The 20,293-nt window shown below is 39.6% G+C and overlaps 1 pseudogene; it reads right to left on the bottom strand.

The window, feature by feature from the left end:
- Positions 1-4,512: 4,512 nt before the first annotated feature.
- LOC149449400 (olfactory receptor 12D2-like) lies at positions 4,513-5,586 on the bottom strand (annotated as a pseudogene).
- Between the last annotated feature and the right edge of the window lie 14,707 nt (positions 5,587-20,293).

Raw genomic sequence — 20,293 nt, 5'->3', positions numbered from 1 at the left:
GTCCAGAAGGATATACTGTAGGTAATGAAGCTCTATGGTATATTTAACCACTTGCCCTCCAGAGGATTTACCCCCCTTCCTGACCAGGCCAATTTTTGCAATACAGCACTGCGTTACTTTGACAATTGCACAGTCATGCAATGCTGTATATATATTAAATGTATGTCTTTTCTGTTCCCACATATCTGTTCTTGTTATATACCTCTGGAGGAACATTTACAGTCCCAACTCTAAGTGCTGTTGTCTCACATAAATATTGAAGAATGGTACCTCCAGAGGGTATATGAACCCTAAGCCCCTCCTCCACATATGCGTTTTGATTCCTTTCCCACAAATAGAGCTTTCTTTTGGTGGTATTTGATTGCCTTTGCAGTTTTTATTTTTTTGCGCTATAAACAAAAAATGACCAACAATTTTGAAAAAAATCATTTTTTGCTATAAAACATATCCAATGAAAAAAAATTGTAAAAATCTAATTCTGCCATAAATTTAGGCCAGTCTAAAAAATGAGACTGGAATTTTTTTTTTTGTTTTATACTAGTAATTGCGGCAATCAGCGATGTATAGCGGGACTGTGGCAGGCACTCTGACACTGGATGGGAACTGACTAACTGCCACTGACATCCCCAGTGACACTGATACAGTGATCACTGCTAATGGCACTGGGCAGGAAGGAGTTAACATCTGGGGCAATCAAAGGGTTAACTATGTGCTGTGCATGTTTTACATTGTGTGCTGTCTTACTTGGGAGACATGCTGCTTTGTATCTATCTGCTGTGCTTAGAGATACAAAGCAGCATGTCCATGCTAACAGGGAAAGACCTGTGTTTACACAAAGATCTCTGCCCTCTCAGCCCTGCTAACTATCACCGAGTCCTGGCCAGGACCCGGTGATTGACATCCCCAGAAGCCAATAGTGGTGAGGGTAGGGCGGTGTGCACGCCCCCTACATAGAAACGCAGATCACCTATATATATGTGATTTTGCGCAGCTGTGCCGCCCTGTTGCAGTACTTCTGCTATAGGATAGAGGGCAAGTGATTTCAATTGTTGGATGAATTGATAGTAAGATAAGGGAAATATTTGGCTCAGATAATGTTCCTCCACAAACATTAAAAAAGATATGTTATACATTTTACATACAAGTCCACCAGGGGGCAACAGCAGAAAAGTGAAAGATCTGTTCCCTGTGTATTCCTAACAAAATTTTGATGGACCAGGAAACCCCCTGTTGTCAAAGATAACCAAAGAGCTGTGTTGATTGTTGAAAATTACTCACCTAGCACCTCCGTGTACCACCCACAAACTGATATGCTGGTAGAACAGCTCAATAGAACCCTGAAAGTATGATAAAAAGTAGTTGATAAAGAACTGGGAGTTCCTGTTACCATATTTAATATTTTCCACAGGAGAAGTGCTTCCACAGTGTTTTCCCTGTTTGAATGTTTGTATGGTAAATGCTCCTGGGGAATCATGGATAAAGCCCGTCAAAAATGCGAGCAAGAGGTCACATGTTGCAAAAGTGCGATCTAACACATTGCTCATATATAGAATAGGATAACAGCTGTCATGTCCATAGTACGGGAATATATGCAGCAAGCCCAAGAGGTGCCGGCCAGATTTTTTAACTGGTCTTCTAAAATCAGAAACTTTTAACCTGGGAGGCAGAGTCTTAGTTTTAGTGTCTATTTCAAGGAGAGTACATTTCTGGCAAAGTGGCCGGGCTCTTTTGAGATCAGCAAGAAAATCCATGATTCAGCTACCAGGTATATGAGCCTAGATATGGAAAACCCCACAAAGAGTATGCTTTGGCATATCTAGATAATGTTTTCATTTTAGTCTTGACTGGAATTACCACCTGCAGAAGGTCCACGTGGTTCCACATTCCATTTGTTAGCAGCATATCCAAATAAATGCACTTTAGGCCTGGAAGTAGCTAGGTATGTGGGCTACAGCAGAATGTGTGTACAGGGGGTCATAAAACTTCTAATGGACAAAATTCAAATAATTAAAAGTTGGCTCCAGCCCATGTTAAGAAAACAGAATAGGGCCTTTCTGGGGATTATAGAGTACAGTGGAGGTTTGTGCCTAACCTTTCTATATGACGGCACCACCTTGGTGAAATGAAAAGAAAAGGCAGTAGAAGCTTTTTTTTAGAGATGAAGGCATCATTGTGTAGGGGATCAGTATCATCCATTACCCAACTTTAATTCATTTATTGTACAGATGCCTGTGATGAATCTACAAAGCAGTTTCTTGACTATTTGCTCATCTTAGCACATAACTAATTAAGCTTGCCTGCCGACATCCATAGGCAAACAATGTCTATTTTTTCACTGATCAATTAAAATCAACTCTTTCTTGTAAAAATGAAAGCTGATCACTACTGTCAGAAACAATACAGTCTTGGAATTAGGAACCATAAAACATAAATGAAAATTTCCTCAACATGGGTCATTGTGTTGTGAAAGTTCATCTATAAACTGTGGTAGAACAGCAGCTAAACAATCCTATCTGTAATCATTTTAAAAGGTATTTAAATTTAACAAACCAGCATACCTATACATTTACTGTAAGAACATTTTATGGAATCTGGAATTTATAAAGATGATAGCGTTGAAGGGTCAACCAAAGTGATCCATTTTTTGATGGGCTCACCATGAGGCTAGTCCAGCCAAAATAGGTATTTGCTAAATATAGAAAGTGAAAATGCGCTGTACCTCAGGTTAATAATAAATCTAACCACATCATAAAAATAGAACAAAGTCTAAGAAATGTTATTGCTTTTCTGTTTTTGATAGACAAACACCTTTTCTTAAATTTCTGTTTATAACAAGTACAGCATGCTTCTTAAACTTCATATGGTACACTTTTATTGTATCTATATATGGAGCTGTACAGTATTTTGGTTACTATAAATAGTTTAGCATTCTCATACATTTTTTTCTTGTTACTGTTTTTATTTCATTTTTTTCTCTGTTCCCAAGCTGAAATTTGAACTTTAGAATTGAAGAGACTTATGGCCTTTTGTACGAATGCAAGTATTTATTTTATTTTATTTTAAGTCCTGTTGGATTGCAGATACAGTAAATATGTTATTGACTCCTGATATACAATTTTTTCAAATATATTATGAACTTACAGAGAAGGCGGCTTATTAATATTGTTATTATTTGAAAAAAAAACCCATATATATATATATAATATATATAAAATCACTTCCAGATGAACTTTATTTTGAAATCCTTCACTCAATTTCACTCAATAAATTTGGGTTCATATTCACTAAAAATATCCAATTATGTGAAAAGCAAATTTTTGTTTACTTATGTCATGTGCACATAATTAGATATGCAAAAAGAATAGGAATTTGCTTTTCACGTGATTGGATAATTGAGGTGCATTTTCATGATTTTCAATCTAGTCAATATATTAGCCTCACCGCAAAGATTTTCAAATGTTTTTGCACATTTGTGCCTTTTTTCTGAAGATATTGCAGCTTGATTTACCATATTCTTTCTGAAATGGATTTCTGTATGAGAGAGTCAGCCTTTATTATAAACACCTAAGCAATCGCAGTGTTGTAATTAAAGTGATTGTCACAGGTCAGTTAACACTACATTTAATCATTTACACGAGAAAAAAACTATAGCTGACACCAGGGCTTTTTTTTTTTCTTCAAAAAATAGGCGCAGGAACCCTCCCCCTTCTGAGTCACTTCTTGTCTCTGCCCCCTACCCACCTCTGAGCACCGTAATTTGGTTCCACCCCCTACTGACCTCCCAGTACCGCTCCTTTTAGAGCATACTAAGCCAAGTACCATTTTGTGGTGCTATGTAATTTGTTTGGAATTTAATAACAAAAAAAGCCAAAAAATAGATCCCCCACAGCCAGCAGCAATAGATTTCTCCAGCAACAATAAACCCCCAAAACAAAATGCCACCCCAGCAACAATAGACCCCCAGCATCAACAACAGATCTCCCAGCAGACAGCATTAATAGACCCGCCAGCAGCCAGCTACAATGTACAATTGACCCCTCCCTCAACAGTAGATTACTTCCAGCAACAATTTAACCCTCATCAACAATAGATCCCCCAACAACAATGGACTTTCCCAGCAACAATAGACCGCCACAAAATATACAGTGACAATAGATCCCCCAGCAACAGTAAATCTTCCAGCACACCCCAGCACCTCTTGCTATTACAAAAGAAAGGAAACAGGAGGCGCTCATCTAAGTGCAGCAGATAAAACTGTATTTAATGGCAAAGGATTAAAAACACTCACAAGAGTAATAAGAAAACAAGCTCATCTGTGTATATAGGGTGATCGTTCCTCAATGTCCTGCAAGCACCACTGGTGGCATGAAGGATGTGTGCTGGGCTGATGGAGTAGAACGAAGGCACAGTAAGAGTCAATCCTGCAGTGTGATGGTGTTGTATGACCAATCCAGCAGCGCTCTACAGGAAGGGACTGTGCAATCAGCCTGGAGCGCTCCGGCAGAAGTGACGTCACAGGAAGAGTTGGGGAATCCATTGGATCATAAGACACAGACGTGGGACAAGCAGGCTACGCACTCGGAACCTCCAGCTCCTTCTATTGGTGTTTAATTTGTTTTTACATTTAATTGCCGATATTTTCAGCATTTTCTTCATTGTTGTCTTCATATCTTTGTTTCTCACGGTGTATATTATAGGATTTAAAGCTGGAGTTATGACAGTGAACAGAACTGAAGCTGCCCTGTCCTGATCTAAAGATTTGTTTGTATAAGGCCTTATGTAAGTAAAAATGGCTGTACCATATTGAAGAAAAACTACAGGGAGGTGAGCGCTACAAGTTGAGAGCGCTCGTTTTCTTCCATGTGATGTACATATTTTTATAAGAACTTTGCCAATGAAGAGATATGAGAGAAAAGTTTGCAGAAAAGTGATTGTAACCAGTGTTCCAGTGACCCTTGTAAGAAGCTTTAGATTTAAAGATGTGTCTACACAAGCTAGTTTTAGCACTGGTTTAACGTCACAAAAAAATTGTTCCACTAGATTATTTTCACAAAATTTAACTTTTACAGTCATCATGGTATGCAACAAGGAATGAAAAAATCCAATAGTCCAGGAACTGAGTGCTAAAATTACACACACCTTTGGACTCATGATTGTTGAGTATCTCAAAGGATGTCCAATAGTCACGTATCTGTCATACGACATAACGGAGAAAAGTATTACTTCTGTACTGCCCAAGAAATGGATTTGCCACATGCACCCACTAAATGATATAGTCCTCTTATAAGATAGAAAATTAACCAGCATCCTGGGAACTACTGAGGAATAAAAGATATCAAGAAAGGATAAGTTTCCTAAGAAGAAATACATTGGAGTATGCAGACTGTTATCTAAAATGATGAAGCTCATAACAGAGATGTTCACGGATAAATTTATTATGTACAGCAAAAAGAACAGTAAGAACAGAAATTAATTTAGTTCTTCCTGGTTTGTCAAACCAGCCAAGACAAAATTGATTAGGGATATGTTTTTGTGTAAAATTGCTGAATCTGTATTATTTATCTGTATCTGTATATAATCTATCATAGTTATTCTTACAGTACAAAAATATGGTAGAATCACTCAGAATGATAAATTGTGGAAAAAACAATGTATTCAGCAGTATTTCGTACCTATAAAGTAAAGGTAAAAAGGCTAAAGTAACAAAAACACAATGCATCCAATGGGGTGGAAGGACAAATGACTAGACCTTGCTTTTAACCATACATTGATCAGATCTTATACAATTCACTAAAATCTCATTGTCAATAAATATTTGACTTGATTTATTTAGATGAGCTCAAGATGTCAGCTGGCTTGATTTATTCTCTAGCACATGAAGTGACAGCAGCGCATTGGGAGCTTGAGATAGAAATTGCTCTCTAACTTTTTTTTAATGAGGCTGTACATTTATGTAAGAGCTTGATGTATCACATGTAGCACAGTTCTTTGTATGGTGAATAATGATCTACAGCCCTGGTGCCCAACCTGTGTTCCTTTGACACTTTTTTTTGTGGCCCTTGAGAACCCTCCATCTGTGTTTCCTATGTCCTGTAATAGCATAATCTCTAGCAGTCCCATATCATTTGACTTCAGTCTTTGACAAGTTCCTGAAGCATGTCCCAATAACTATTATAACATGATCACAATCTCCGACAAGTCCTAAAGCATGTTGGCAGTCTCTAACCATATCCTTTTGTTGGTCTGCAGTCTCCGTAGCATTACATTATTACATATTATTTGCAACCCTTTGTCCATGTCAAGGGCTGCACTTGAGGCCCTCTATATCAATAAAGATGACCACCACGGATCTACAGTATATTTAATGGTAACTATCCCATAGTCTCACTATATGGTATAGATGCTTTATAAAATAACATCAAGCCTCCCATCAACTAACTTCTCTCTTTTCTACTGACATTACTGGAACGATAACCTTATGAATGGGTTACATTTAAGATGACTTTTGAAGATTTTCAGTATAGAAATGGGCGGCACAGTGGCTTAGTGGTTATGGGTTTGATTCCCGACCATGGCGCCTGCATGGAGTTTGCATGTTCTCCCTGTGCTTGCGTGGGTTTCCTCCCACACTCCAAAGACATGCTGGTAGGTTAATTGGATCCTGTCTAAATTGGCCCTAATATGTGTATGTATGAATGTGAGTTAGGGACCTTAGATTGTACACCCCTTGAGGGATAGGGACTGATGTGAGTGTTCAATATATATGTGTAAAGTGCTGCATAAATTGACAGCTCTATATAAGTACCTGAAATAAATAATAAATAAAATAGGAATGGGGAGTAAATCTTATCCTGCACATGCACAGGATGGTTACACAATTTAAAACATATTACCTTCAAAGATTTACACAGTGCCAGAGACTTCAATATGAAACTGATATAAAATTCTCCATAATCTCAGGTATCACACAGCCAGCATAACATATATATGAGCAAACCAAGCAAAAAAGAGCAAGTAACTCTTGGGGGTTGATTTACTAAAGGTAAATATACTGTGCACTTGATTTATATGCAAAGGAAAGCCCTGAAATGAGGCAGAGGGCAGAAGAACTGAATGTACTACACACATTGTGTGTACTTTAAATACCTCTTTTTGGGTGTGTAGCAAGTCTACTGACATCATCTAGTTAACATCCAGTTCCTGAAGCTTGGATTGATTGCCTCTTTTATTTTTATATGGGGACAAAAGGTCCACCAACCTAGTGTGCTTATGGCCTTGGTGTTATTTGTTGTTTTTTAAGAATAGTATACTTAAATGTATATAAACCATAAAAATAAACTACTCTATTTTCTCACTTTTGGTTTGTTGACTGTACCATTGAAAGTGTTTTGTTATATCTGCCCGATAAGTGCAAAAAATATATTTCGATTTTGCAAGAAATCATGTAATCTGTCCACTTCCTGTGCTCTCTTTCTCTGCACAAGGTGGGGTTATGGAGATGAGAAGGAGAAAGAGATGAGTGAAGTTAGTCTCTACCAGATAGATAGTCTATGCAAGATCTGATATTGCAGTTTTTAAATAAAACAGCTGTTCAGATCCAGACCAATTCTTCTTTTTTTATTCTTTATTTTTTATTCTTTTTTTTTATTCTTCTACTTTTCTTTCCATCAAAAAGCTGTTTGAAATTTCAGTATTTGTAAATGCTGAATGCAATGTTACAATACCATTGTTACTGCTGATTAGAATGTACTGTTGAGCTGTTTATTCACACTATATACAGTATAATGTTTATTTTCCCAGTGGTGGAGGTCCAGGAGGATAGTCTGTATTCAATAGGACTTTATTTTTACTGTTGATTGCCAAAGAAATGCATTTTAATAAAACCAAAATATGTGGCTCGGAATACATCCACCCCCATGTGCCAAATGGAAGAATTCCACTAGACTGACCTATGAATTATTTTGTACTATCATTCAAGAAGATTAAATAGCTAGCACTCTAAAACCTAAGCATTATTCAAATATCCGCCATGCTTTCTCCTAATCATTATTTTTCATTCATTAAAAACAGTTGCTTTGTGATACCTCCAAAGCTCCTCCAAATGTCAGCAGTGATTTCACATTTCCCTTCCATTGAATCAAGCCATTGAATAGTAAAAAAAAATACTAATAATATAAAACACAGTTTTTGATTCAGAATTGTTTGTTAAGCTTGGGAAATTGTGCATTTTGCCATGTGTTTCAATAACGCACGGCAAACATGTATAGCACTTGCATTGCAATTTAGTCTGCATTGACATCTGCCGCACAGAAAAAGTGTGTTCTGCTGAGCGTTTCAGAAAAATGCTACAAACCTGCATTGCACTTTGCTACATAACCTTTTAGGCAGCAGCTAGGGAAGGACTGAAGGGGAATGCCATATTACATCAATTGTGTAACTGCTCTGAGTCTGCATGCCCTTTAAATGGCTATACCATAAGAAAGCATGCTGAGATATGTTAAATGCACATTAGTGATGGGCTTACGTTCAACTCGAACATCAGCTGTTCATATGTTCGGCAAACACACAAATGGAAAGGGCGTTTCGGTGGGCTCTGACAGTGCATTGTGATTGGCCAAAGCAATGCACCTCACCACAGGTCAAGTGCAATGCTTTGGCCAATCACAGCAGAATTGGGCAGAGCTAGCAATGATGTCACCGCTAGCTACACCCAATTGTTTACATCTGACTGGCAAAAGTCAGACCTGTCACATGCAGCGAGTGCCTGGCAGGTGCAGATGAGTCGGCGGGTGTAGTTTTTTTTTTTAATTTTGGCAAGATAGAACTTTTTTTTGGGCTTTCTTTTTTAATAAAGGACTTGTCAAAAACTTGTGTTTTTATTCACATTATACACTTTTTTGGTGCATGGGTAGGGATCTGGGACCCCCTCATTAAAGGGGGCATTACAATTCTGATAAGTCACCATCCGCTGACCCCCACATCCACAGCCTAGGGTTGTGGGGAAGAGCCCCATCTCACCATCAACATAGGGACAAAGTGCATTGGGGGGGAGCCCCCCCAAAGCACCCCTCCCATGTTGAGGGCATGTGGCCTGGTATGGTTTAGGAGGGAAGGTGGTGCTCATTCGCCCCCCCCCCCCTTCCTGGCCTGCAGGCATGTGCTTTGATCAAAGATCTGAAGGGAATTTAAGAGGGACTCCCATGCTTTTTTTCCCCATTTTGTGGAGGTGGGGTTCCCCTTAAAAGTCTTAACAGGCTTAAGGGGCCTGGTATGGCTTTTAGGGGGAACCCCATGTACTCCCCCCTCCCCCCATTGTTTGGAGGTGGGCTTCCCCTTTTTCCTCCTCCTACTTTTTAAAAATTTTCACTGTTTCATGTCCCTCAGAGTAGTACCTGAGTCCCCATCAGGGGCGGACTGACAACTCATGGGACCCCCGGGCAATAGGGGATCATGAGGCCCCTGTGTCTTTGCCCAAACTCAAAAAGCCTGTGAAAAAGGTACCAGGGGCATCTCATGGGGCCCCCTACCGATCCCGAGTTTCCAAATGGTCAGTCTGCCCCTGGTCCCCATACCACTTTTATGAACAATAAACCTTCACAATGAGCACTTTTGAATTTACAAGTTCAGGTCCCATAAACTTGCATTAAGTTTGTAGTCAAACATTCATTCACGGGAGTGTTCAGCCCAACACTTCTTGGTGACCCTTACAGTAAAATCACCCGCCATCCCAACATGGTTTCTGAAAGTAAAAATAGGCTTTTTGGTCAATCTAACCTAGTCGACTACCTTTAAAAATAACAGAATGGTTTAACTATGTGCCTTCCAGAGATTGTAGATTCATTTTGCTCAGCACAATACCCCATGCTGAGGAAACATTAATTTATGTTTTAGTTTGGCATTAGAAGCCTAGAGCAGGGCTCCTAACTAGAAAAAAAAGTACTCTCTTTGACAGCAAAAATATGTTAGTAGTGTGGTAAGAGTCTATTTCTTTTAATCTGTGAAGAAACAAAACTAATAATTACAGTATATTCAATGATCTTTGATAATAAAACAATAAAATGGCAACTTCCAAAGAAGTGAATAGGCATTCTATCACTGATTGACAATAAACTTTGTAACCACCTTATAAGCAAAGAACAAAGTCTAAGAAAATGTGTAACTTTATGATAGACAAACTTTCTTTTTTCCTACACATCAGTTTATAACGAATACATATCCAGCATACTTCTTAAACTACTTAGAAGGAACATTTTATTTACTGAACCTACATTTTCTACATGGTATGCTACATGTGGACCTGTACTGTATTTTTAGCTGATAAGTGTATTATTTTTATTGTTTGTATTCATTTATTATTGTTTGTTTCATTTTATTGCTTTCTCCTGCTGAAATGTAGACCTTGGAATAAAGGGAAAGTACAGACTTTTATGAATGCAAGTGTTTTGTTTAAGTTCCATTGGATTACTCCTATTGCTGGGTTGCAAATGAAGGTTCTTGACTTCTGAAATACAAAAAACAAAGTAAGTACCCATTATTCTTGTTATTATTTTAAACATATTTGATTCCATGGACTATCCAAGTTGGCCAGATGCTCTAAGAATTCCTTTCAGGTGAACTATATAAAGGGCAAGATTAGTACCTTCTGCTGTTTGTTTTACCATGTTCCTTCTGAGCTTGGGTTCACACTTCTGCGGTGCGGTATATCGCATGTGATTTGCACAGGAACCACACCGCATTCCTGTGCAAATCACATGCAAATTCTGTGCGGTGTGACTTGAGCCATACATTTTGTATGGCTCAAATCCCACTGCATCTGCACCAAAAAAGTGCAGGACCCTTTTTTTGGTTCGCACTTGAATCAGATCACTTGGGTATTCACACCTATGCGATCCGATTCTGCACATCGCAGTGTTTTAAGGACCGATTTTGGGGTGTTGTTAACATACGCACCCGCATAGTTTTGCATGAACGGGGTGCAATTCTGATGCGGTGTGGAATTCGCAGAGAAACCAGTGAAAATTTCCGCACTGCATCAGTTTGAACCCAGGCTGAACTTGATGGGAGAGTCAGCCCTCCTGATAATCACCTGATAAGCAATGTAATGAGAAAATATGCAATGTCTATGTCCCTGAACTTTAAAACGTATCCTACCAAAAATTTTTTAAAAACTCTTTCTAGAATAAGCAGTGAGCCATCACAAGCAGGGTATGTTGTGTGCCCTTGGGTTGCTATATTGCTAGGAAATTATAACTGAATTTTTTAAATACATTTGGGATAGGTAATAAAAGTTAACCCTTTTGCTGCCAGGTCCATGCATCGTACGGACCTGACAGCGAAGGATTTTACACACATTGGGGTTGTTTTACTAAAACTGGAGAGTGCGAAATCTGGTGCAGATGTGCATGGTATTCAATCAGCTTCTAATTTCAGCTTGTTCAGTTAAGCCTTGGCAATAAAACTTGAAAACTGATTGGTTTCTATGCAGTGTTGCACCAGATTTTGCACTCTCCAGTTATAGTAAATCAAACCCATTGTGTGTAAAGCTCACAAACAGACTCCTGCCTGTCAGGTGGAAGCATTTGGGTGGCTGTGCTTCCGATTCCTTTCACAGTATTAGTCCTCATGCACACTTGACGTTCTTACAGCGGCTGTTTTTGGCTTTTGACGGTTTTTTTTCCTACAGCTAGTAAACCCCCCAGCATGTTATCCTATGTGTCCATACACACACAGACTGTAATCAATATTTTGGCCGGAAAAACAACTAATGGGTTTCTAGATGAGTTTTTTAGCTGTAAAAATGCTCTAACGTGGTAAAACACTGTAAAATGCAGCAAACCAGTGGTTTTGGATGTTTGATCAAAAACATTTGTAGGTCAAAAAAAGCTAAAAAACACAAGCACTGGAAAACGCTGCTAATTGCGGCAAAATGCCGCTAAACGCTAATGAAAAAACGCTAAAAAAACCTGAAAAACACATTTTTAACATGATTTTACACAGCTAACGTTACCAGCGTTATTAAAACGTCCAATGTGTATGAGGGCTTAGGATCCCACGGCATGTATCCCGGGCTCTGCTTGCCCATCTGCAGACCTGGGACCTACATAGTGGTTGCCAGTGGGTAGAGGAGAGTGGACAAAAATACATGATTGACGTTACTTACAAGTCCATTTTCCCAGCCAGCATGCCTATGATCTGCATTGCATTACAGTCAGTGAAGCCCAGAGGAGACATGCAGGATCTTGTAGGCCCCCAGATGTCTCAATAAAGAGAATCTGTCACCAAAAAAATCATCACATAGGGGACTTTTTGTCCCCATGTGATGAAAAAAAAAGTTACATTTAAAAAAAATAGTTTAAATTGTAAAACATTTAAGTTACATCCAAGCACATAACCCCCCCCCCCCGCAAAAAAAAGTTGAGGCCACCCCCACATATAAGTATGTACAAACCTAAATGCACATATGCATGAAAACGGTGATTGTGTTACACATGTTACATATTGCCATGCACGCTGGAGTGAGAGCAATAATTCTAGCACCAGAACGTCTCCGCAACACTAAACTGATGACCTCTAGGGGCTTTTAAAGCATTGCCTATAGAAAATATAGGGTACTGAAGTATGTCACCATTTCACGGGTGCACACAAATTTAAAGTTTGACCTGCTGGGTATCTGTTTACTTACCGAACCTCATATTTTATATTTTACCAAAAACTGGGTAATTTAAAAAATTGTTATTGAAATTTGGTGTTTCCAAAACTGGAACATAGCAAACTGCATCAAAACTGCACCTGAACTGTGCATGGTGTGAACTGTAAGTAAAAATGTATCCAGAATACATCCGAAGTGCATTTTTGTAGTGTAAACTGGCTCTAAGGGCTAGTTCACACTAGATGCAGTTCAGTGCGCTTTTCTTCTACATCAAAAATGCATGCACAGTGTTTTCCATGTATTTCAATGGTCCTGGTTCACATTAGTGCAGTCAGTTTAAGTCAGTTTCTGGTGAAGAAGAAAACGTAGTACATGCTGCATTTTTTCTGCACAGAACCGTACTGGAACATAGCAAACTGCATCAAACTGCACCGGAACTGCGTGTGGTATGAACTGTAAGCAAAAATGAATCCGGAATGCATCCAGAGTGCATTTTGTAGTGTGAATTGGCCCTAAGACCAACTCTCTTTTGGTGCACAGAGACATGGAGGTCAGAATAGATCCTCAAAGATGTGTAAACATGTAAGTCTTGGTTCACACCTATGCAGGTTGCATTTGATGGGTTTCTGCATTGCGTTTTGCATTTTTGCACTTACGCTTTTGCTGTGTTTTGCAGGATTTTTAAATTGAAAAAAAAAAAATTCTCGTTGCTAGGCAGATTTTAAATGCAAAACGCAGCAAAAATGCAATACATGCTTTTCTGCAGCATTCCCATTGAAGTCTATAGAACCAATAAAATCCCAGTAGATCAGCAGTTTTTGAAATACTCAGACCAGTCCATCTGGCCCCAACAACCATGCCACGTTCAAAGTCACGTAAATCTCCTTTCTTCCCCATTTTGATGCTCGGTTTGAACTTCAGCTATTCATCATCACCACGTCTAGATGCCTAAATGCATTGTGTTGCTGCCATGTGATTGGCTGATTAGCAATTTGTGTTATCCTGCAATAGAACAGTTGTACCTAATAAAGTGGCCAGTGAGTGTACAATAGAAAGCTTACAATAGAAATAGAAACTTAACAGGCTTCAGTGGAGATGCTGCATGTAGTGAGTGTGTGCATGTAGTGCGTTTTCATGTGTTTTGCATTTTTAATCTGCCCAGCAACAAACTGGCCCAAAAGCACAGTGGCTAAATGGTTAGCACTTCCGCCTGGCAGTATTAGGGGCCGTTGGCTTGAATCCCAGCCACGGCACCACCTGCCTGGAGTTTTCTTGTTCTCCCTGTGCCTGCGTGGGTTTCCTCCAGGTACTCCGGTTTCCTCCCACACTCCAAAGACATGCTGGTAGGTTAATTGGATCCTGTTTAAATTGGCCCTAGTATGTGTATGTATGAATGTGAGTTAGGAACCTTAGATTGTATGCCCCTTGAGGGTTAGGGACTGATGTGAATGTACAATATATATATATAAAGCTCTGCGTAAATTGACAGCACTATATAAGCACCTGAAATAAATAAATAATAAATAGTGCTTTAGTTCCTCTTCAAAGAGCCTGCAACATTTAACCAGCAATGCACCTAAACAATAGAAAGCTCAAATGCGCCAGAGTTACTCAGAAGCAGGGGCGGACTGACCATTCGAGCACTCGGGCGCTGCCCGAGGGCCCGGGGTCAGTAGGGGGCCCCATGAAATGCCCCTGGTACCTTTTTTATAGGCTTTTTTGGATATGCTTTGAATGTGGGCAAGGACACAGAGGCCCCATGATCCCCTACTGTCCGGAGGCCCCATGATCCCCTACTGTCCGGAGGCCCCATGAGTTGTCAGTCCGCTCCTGCTCAGAAGAAAAATGCAACAAAAAAATCTGCATCTGTGCCAAAGTATAAGTAGTGAAGACCAGTTTTACTTAGAAGAGGTATGAAACAAATAGAAAAGTATTGCACCGATATAGTGTACCTGGTCTCTGTACAGGTACATGAATTTGTCACTGCCTCTGAGACACATTTATTTCTGTCTGCGCCAGTCTTTATAAATTCAAGGGATAATATTTTTTTGGGTGGGGGATTATGTATTCTTTAGGCCTAAAATTATATTTTAAACGTGTGCAAAAAAAATGCAAAAATCCAGCACAGGCATGACTCTTTGCCTCTGTACATCTTAATTGCTTGCAAAGTCAAACTGACAATAAATCTGTGGCAAATGATCACAGAACAGTCATGTGGGCAACTCTGTTGAATGCTGAACTTTTTCAGGTTATAGGGATGCCTCAGCATAGTCTTTTTCTAAAGTCCAAGCTTTGCCGCTTTGTTTTATGTCCTTGTAGCCATGAAGGAGCCATTTAGCCTCCCTGCATCAGATCAATGCCAATTGTGTATTCATGCGTCCATCAGTCAAGGCCCCTCTCCCTAAGGGGTTCAATGGGCCTACATTAGTGCGAGTGCATGTATGTGTATTTCCAGACATACCTTCAGCTATTTTTAGGTAGTTAGTGTATGTACGACTGCATCCAACAGAATTATGTAGAAACACACTGAAAACACATTAAAGTGGAGTTCCAGTCAACAGCAAAATAAACGTCAACAGCTACAAAAACTGTAGCTGCTGACTTTCTAAAAACAGCCACTCGCCTGTCTCACGATCCTGCAGTGTTCTCCCATTTCACCAGCCTTCCTGTGTTCCCGGCACTGGCATCTTCAGTGTGGGCATTGGGATCTGACAGCTTGCAGCATCACAGCCGGGTGCCCACTGTGCATGCGTAAGTAGCACTGTGCTTTTTGAATGGTCCCGTAGTCTTCTTCGGGGAGGGAGTGGGGGACAACTTCCAATCACCTAGGTAGTGGGAGAGGGTACCTGTCAATTTTGCTCCCCAAAAGTGCCAAACCTTAACAAGGAGTGGGTGGAGCTCCGCTTTTTAGTGGCGGTTCACATTAATGTTGATTGGATGCAGTTTGAACTGCATCCAATCCGCATGACATGTGAAATAACATTGCTTCTTATGGTGCCTGTTCACATATGTCCGGTGCACTGGAAGTGCAGATTCGGTGCTGATTGAAAAAGAGGCTTGTCCGATTTCTGAGTAGTGCCTACAGGTTCAGGGGCGGATTATAGGCTATTGACTTCTATGGGAACCGTTTCTAAACTGCACATGTCTTCAGTTGTGAACAGAAGAAAATCCTGACCTGAACCTGATCTAATCCTGACCTGAACCTGATGTAAAGCTGACCTGAACCTGACCTAAACTGCTGAACAACTACTGTGTCAATTAGCTGTGAAACCTGAGCTTAAATCTGCAAATCTTAAATCTGTGAATCCACACTAAAGTGTGTGTCAATCCAAAATGTTTTTTCTGGTTTTAGAACTAGGTTAGAACTGCTATCAGGTTTCACTGCTGTCTTGGGCCTAGTTAGAGTGATGACACTTTGGGGTTTATTTACTAAACCTGGTTGACTCAGAATCTTGTCCACTTCTGCATAAAAACCAATCAGCTTCCAGGTTTTATTGCTGAAGCTTAACTGAACATGCTAAGGTTAGAAGCTGATTGGCTACCATGCACAGGTGCCCAAGATTCTGAGTCAACCAGGTTCAGTAAATAAACCCCTTCTTGTCTTCCTGACAGTGTTTTTCCAGACAGGAAGTAAGGGTTTCCAAAAGTAACATAGAAATAAAATACCTTTCTTTATTTTAATAGGTGAAGGCTCACATCCCAGTCAGATTTTTACTTCTGTCTGTGTTCCTGTTGCAGATTTTCTCTCACTTCCTGTCTTCATTGTTAGCCGGACAAAAATTGGCAGTAAATCTATTTAACACAGCCATGGGTAGCAGTGACTCTGTTCAAAAGGAGAAAGAAGATTTAAGATCGACATACACTTTAATTACGTTTTATAAAAATGCTGAAATATGTTCACACCCTTTTTGTCAGTTTAGATTGAGTTTAGAGTTAGTCAACAATGCATCCAAGGATGTACAGGCTATTGACAATCCCCTTTTTGTATTACTATGTTACAGAATGATGCTGTTGTGTTTCATTTTCCTAATCAACATCCTAAACCTTAATCTGTCTGTGTCAGGTGAGAAAATCTATATCTTTTATTTTCATTTTTTGTAAATATGGTGCACTGTATGTCAAAATGCTTTTTCCCTTATATGATCCCCAATTATACACCAACATGCTGGTCTGGGACAAGGAAAGTAGGATGGGGCCACAATAAAAGGGTTTTATGCCTTCAATTTTTCAAAAAGAAGAGAAGGTTTTGAAAGAGAATTATTAAAACATGAAAAAATGTGAAAAAATAAGTTAGACATTTTACATCTAAAGGGCTTAAATGTAGAGCTAAATCTCCAGATATTTTTGGAAAATTAATTTAGCTAAAATCAGTCATATGGAGGTGTCTTACCTTCGGGTATTTCTTTGTCCATCACCAAAATTATTATTATACAGTATTTATATAGCGCCAATGGTTTGCTCAGCGCTGTACATTATAGTGGGAGACCATATATGAGACAGTACAGTAACAATACAATACACGAGGGGTTCGAGGGCCCTGCTCCTTGGAGCTTAAAATCTAGGAGGGAGGGGAGAGTGGTACAGGAGGAAATAGCTGTGGGGGATGGAGTGGTGGGAAGAGCGGAGGAGATCAGCAGATTAGGTGAGGGCTGGGTAGGCTTCTCTGAAGAGATGGGTTTTCAGGGTGCGAAGGTGAGGAGGGAAGGTGACAGTCTGATGGATTGGGGTATTGAGTTACAGAGGATGGGGGAAGCCCTGGAGAAGTCCTGGAGACGGGCATGGGAGGAGGAGACCAGGGAACTGGAGAGAAGGAGGTCTTGTGAGGATCGGAGAGTGCGTTTTGGTTGGTAGATGGATATCAGGTCGGTGATGTAGTTTGGGGCAGTGTTATGAACAGCTTTGTACGTTAATGTTTTTTTTTTTATTTTATGCCTTGGGTAATTGGAAGCCAGTGGAGGGATTGGCAAAATAATTCTACACTTTTGACTAGGCAAGATATTATTGAGCAATGCCATGGGGAACCACTGCAAACAATAAATAAACAAATGTTCCTTCTAGTAAACTATCATTAAAAAAAAATTGGTAATGTCTATAGGATATGTTCCATAAAAATGTCCCTATTGAATTAATATATTCATGTTGCTGTAAGACACAAGGACAGCTAGAGGTGGGTGAAGCCACAGTTATAAAGTGTTGTATAGAGAAGCAGCCTATTGGTCCTGATGAAGGTGGGAGAGATATGTCCATCTGCAAAACGCATTGACATCATGTCAGTGACATCACGTGTGGCTGCACATACCCGTGGGTAATGGATAGCCGATCCTGGCGTGTGGATACGATGTATGCAAAAAAGGGATATTGACCAACTTCTCTGTACAGCGGCAAGTCACCCTATACGGCCGCACATATCTGACGGACACTGACTTGACCTATAAAGACAGAGGGCTATGTGCATTGGCAGTGGAGCATGTCCAGCATGGCTGAATGGGACTTTTAATGAAAATCATGCTACGCTGATCACTAAACTTGCTTTCTCTACTGACCTGCCTATATACAGTATCCATAGCTTCACCTTTTTAACTGCTGTCAGTTCCCAATATAGTTACTACTATTGCAGGACATTATCCATCAATGTAACAATGTACAGAGGCTGCTTAGCATAATGAGCCTATACTCTTGTTTCCATTGAATTCAGTTGTGACTGACAGGTTTATGCTATTATAGATCATAGTGACTTTGGACAGACACTGTCAGCTGCATACACTTCTGTATACACTTTGCACATTAGACTTATTTTCTCTCGCAAATTGCTATTTACTGCATACATTTTTACTGTATCCACCTATCCTAAATGGCTGGTTCACTTATTGAGAGATCTCTCCTCCCACGAGGTATTAGATTTACCACATTCTGGTGATATCGCAGTTTAGTGGCCACAGGTGATGGATTTGTTCCTATTTTAATTGGGGCAGACAACATTGTCCGGGTTAAGGAAATGGATGTGCCTTACATTGTCTGTTATGTACAGTTTTAGAATATTTTGATACCTCAATAAATCATTTTTTATAGATATCTGGTATATCACAATAGTCCCTTTATAGGTAACCACTTTTTGGGTGGACCATCTCGGTCACATTTTCTTTTATTGGGTGAGATGGGGCAGCTGGGTGCGGTGATTTCATGTTGGAAGTGGGGGACTGTCCTGCTTTTCTCTATTCTGATTTTGTCGTTTACAATATAGAAGATAGCCATTGTAGTCTGACATACACATACCATTACACAAATGACTTACAAATGTAGCATCATCCCCTTAAGAGCCGCTCAGTATTGTGGGTTCCTTGTCTGTTTTGAGACTGATTTGAGAGCACAGCCCCTGCTGACACCACCATAAAATCTTGACTTGGAGAATCCTCTGGGGTTGAAACTCAAAATAATAACACAGTTTAAGGTGATCCAATAAAATAGAAATAATGGTGTACAAAAGTTAAACATTGTGAAAAGCTTAAAGTGAAGTGAAAAAATGCTGCGCTGCATAAAATAATGCTACAAACCATTATATTACCAAAGAACAAAGTGAAAGAATAAATAATTATTAGAAGAAAAAATTGTAGTAGAAAAAATATTACTATTGGAATAAAAATATAGATATATGATATATATATATATATATATATATATATATATATATAATAAAAAATATACATATAAAAAATACACAAAAAATAAAATATAAAAATTAAGAATATTTTAAGTATAAATCAAATAAAAGTCAATCAAAAATCAAGTTCATTCAATAAAGTGTTCATTCAGTGAACCCTCCTTTGGATAACAAAAAATATGTTCATTTGTCATCAATTCCCATGCGAGGACATCCTCCACCATATATCTGCTCCCCTCACGCAGTGTCACCTCACATTATACAATGTTACGGTCTAACTGCAATTTTGGTACCATATGAAGATCAGCTTGCTGAGTGAAGACTCCAAAGTAAGCTCCCTCCTGATAAGTGTCTTTTTATCAGCCGTATTCTGCATTAAAAAGAACTCAACATAGTGCTTTATCCTTATAAACTTTTATTCATCAATTAACCCCCTTAGCGGTATTCCCGAGTGTAGCTCGGGGTAAAATGTCAGTGCCAAAAGCGGTAACCCCGAGCTACACTTGGCTTACCATGCGGCGCTGCATAGGGAGTCCCTGCAGAGCTTACCTTGTCCTTCGCTCCCGCGATGTGTCCCCTGCAGCGTCCCCGGCCATCTCCTCCGGCTGATGCCGGCATCCGGCTTCTGTGTTCCGGTCCCTGTGACGTCGGGACGTACGGGTGCCACCGGCGGCGGGAAATTTGAAAATTTAAAAAAAAGTCATTTTTTTCAAAATGAATTTTACATAGTAAAACATTGCTGTTTCAAAGCATTTCACATATATTTTGTCCCTAGTGCTTTGTCCTGTCCCCTGTCTGCATTTTGACTGTTCTTTCTGCCTGGAAACTTAGAAAAGTCCATGACGTCCAAAAAGCGTCCCTTTAGGTCAAAAGCGGGTTTAGATCAGCTAGAGAACAGCGATAGTAAATCAGAACCACTTGCAGAATTGAGTGATGATTTGTGGAGAAATTCGTCATCAGACACTGAAAACAATTTTGCGACTTTG

This window comes from Staurois parvus, unplaced genomic scaffold, assembly GCF_062004578.1.
Source record: "Staurois parvus isolate SC_StPar_1 unplaced genomic scaffold, SC_StPar_1.0 ptg000620l, whole genome shotgun sequence".
In the NCBI taxonomy this organism is placed as follows: Eukaryota; Metazoa; Chordata; class Amphibia; order Anura; family Ranidae; genus Staurois; species Staurois parvus.
Note: the sequence above shows the minus strand (reverse complement) of the source record. Positions and strands in the feature narration are given on the sequence as shown.